Source organism: Eschscholzia californica, unplaced genomic scaffold (assembly GCF_041429995.1).
Source record: "Eschscholzia californica isolate CP2 unplaced genomic scaffold, dmEscCali1.0.p SCAF_90, whole genome shotgun sequence".
Taxonomy (NCBI): Eukaryota; Viridiplantae; Streptophyta; class Magnoliopsida; order Ranunculales; family Papaveraceae; genus Eschscholzia; species Eschscholzia californica.
The window spans coordinates 45,001-47,500 of NW_028238517.1; positions in this window are offsets into that span (position 1 = coordinate 45,001).

A 2,500-nucleotide genomic window follows, 5' to 3' on the forward strand; every position below is an offset into this window, starting at 1 on the left:
GAGCCTCACCAAGGCCGTCCCATGGCGTCCCGAGCCTTACAAGGCCGACCCACGCCTTACGAAGGTCGTCCCATGCCTTACAAGGCCGTCCCATGCGCGTCCCGTGCCTTACAAGACCGTCCCATGCCTTACGAAGGCCATCCCATGCGCGTCCCATGCCTTAGCAAGGCCGACCCATGCCTTAGCAAGGCCGAACCATGCCTTACCAAGGCCGTCCCATCGATCTCGGAGAAAGTACATCATCATGACATCGGAATACGGCCCCAACATCGATCTCGGAGAAAGTACATCATCATAACATCGGATCGGATGTGTATCCATCGAAGTTCCATCGACACTTCGAGAAGATCGAACATAGCTTCCTAGCATGTTAAAGGTTCGGTGCTAATGGAGACATAAAGATCCCACGACGTTCCAAAGGAAAGTAAAGTGTTCCGTGCGTGTGTGAACTACGTTGTCCCATGTGCCGGCGCTCGACTCCTAAGATGTCCCATGTAAATGCCCTTCGTGGGAAAGAATGTCCCGTGCAACGTCCCTTGATGATCCCCATAAGGTGTCCCATGTGCGTCCCATGATGTCCCATGCGCGTCCCGTGCCGGCCCGAGCCTCACCAAGGCCGTCCCATGCGCGTCTCGTGCCGTCCCGAGCTGTGCCGAGGCCGTCCCGTGCTGTCCCATGCCGTCCCGAGCCTCGCCAAGGCCGTCCCGTGCCGTCCGAGCTGTGCCGAGGCCGTCCCGTGCTGTCCCATGCCGTCCCGAGCCTCGCCAAGCCCGTCCCGTGCCGTCCGAGCTGTGCCGAGGCCGTCCCGTGCCGTCCCGTGCTGTCCCATGCCGTCCCGAGCCTCGCCAAGGCCGTCCCATGCGCGTCCCGTGCCGTCCGAGCTGTGCCGAGGCCGTCCCGTGCTGTCCCATGCCGTCCCGAGCCTCGCCAAGGCCGTCCCATGCGCGTCCCGTGCCGTCCGAGCCTCACAAAGGCCGTCCCAGGCCGTCCCGTGCCGTCCCATGCGCGTCCCGTGCCGTCCGAGCCTCACCAGGGCCGTGACATGCCGTCCCGAGCCTTACCAAGGCCGTCCCGTGCCTGACCAAGGCCGTCCCGTGCCTCACCAAGGCCGTCCCGTGCCTCACCAAGGCCGTCCCTTGCGCGTCCCGTGCCGTCCCGAGCCTCACCAAGGCCGTCCCATGCGCGTCCCGTGCTGTCCCATGCGCGTCCCGAGCTGTCCCATGCCGTCCCGAGCCTTAGCAAGGCCGTCCCATTCGCGTCCCGTGCTGTCCCATGCGCGTCCCGTGCCGTCCCGAGCCTGACCAATGCTGTCCCGTGCGCGTCCCATTCTTTTGGCTCGGCTGGCCCGTGCATTCTATGGGGTCGTGGGACATTTCGAAATCCACCCGGGCCATTTCGACTCTCTCTTCATTAATACTATTGAGGTATTATTTATGAATTATTGGAGAAAAGAAACGGAAGAAAATATTTTTTTTTCTATTTTTTATGAATTTTCCGGTGTTTATTCACTTAAAAATTCATAGAAAAATAAATATTTATCGGAATCGCTATTATAATATATCAAAAAAATCCTTGCGAAAAGACCTTTCCAACGAGTATAAGTTTGCTGGATTCCGACGAGTAACGAAGGAGTAAAGACCCAGTATGCTTGGTTAAAAAATTGATGTTTCCTTGTGAAAATAGGAAAAACAATAACTTTGCACTATAAGGGGGAGGGTTGAGCTCCTTCCCCAGAGCGTGCACAGCACTTGTGCTGGCACGTTCCCTAGTGCTCGCCAAGCACCATAGGGCATCCAAAGGGCAAAGCTCGGCCTACTACATGATGGGAAGCTTCTAATATGTCGGAATACGAAGAGATTTCGTGCGACCCGAAGCTCGGCTCGGGCGTCCCGGCCTGTCCCGAGCTGTGCCGAGCGCGTCCCAGGCCGTCCCGAGCCAAGTCTCGGGCGTCCCAGGCCGTCCCGAGCCAAGTCTCGGACGTCCCAGGCCGTCCCGAGCTGTGTCGAGGCCGTCCCAGGGCGTCCCGAGCTGTAGCGAGGGCGTCCCAGGCCGTCCCGAGCCAAGTCTCGGGCGTCCCAGGCCGTCCCGAGCAAAGTCTCGGACGTCCCAGGCCGTCCCGAGCAAAGTCTCGGGCGTCCCAGGCCGTCCCGAGCAAAGTCTCGGACGTCCCAGGCCGTCCCGAGCAAAGTCTCGGGCGTCCCAGGCCGTCCCGAGCTGTGGCAAGGGCGTCCCAGGCCGTCCCGAGCAAAGTCTCGAGCGTCCCATGCCGTCCCGAGCTGTGGCAAGGGCGTCCAAGGCCGTCCCGAGCTGTGCCGAGGCCGTCCCGAGCCTAGTCTCGGGCGTCCCAGGCCGTCCCGAGCTATGGCGAGGGCGTCCCAGGCCGTCCCGAGCTATGGCGAGGGCGTCCCAGGCCGTCCCGAGCCAAGTCTCGGGCGTACCTGGCCGTCCCGAGCTGTAGCGAGGGCGTCCCGTGCCGTCCCGTGCTGTCCCATGCGCGTCC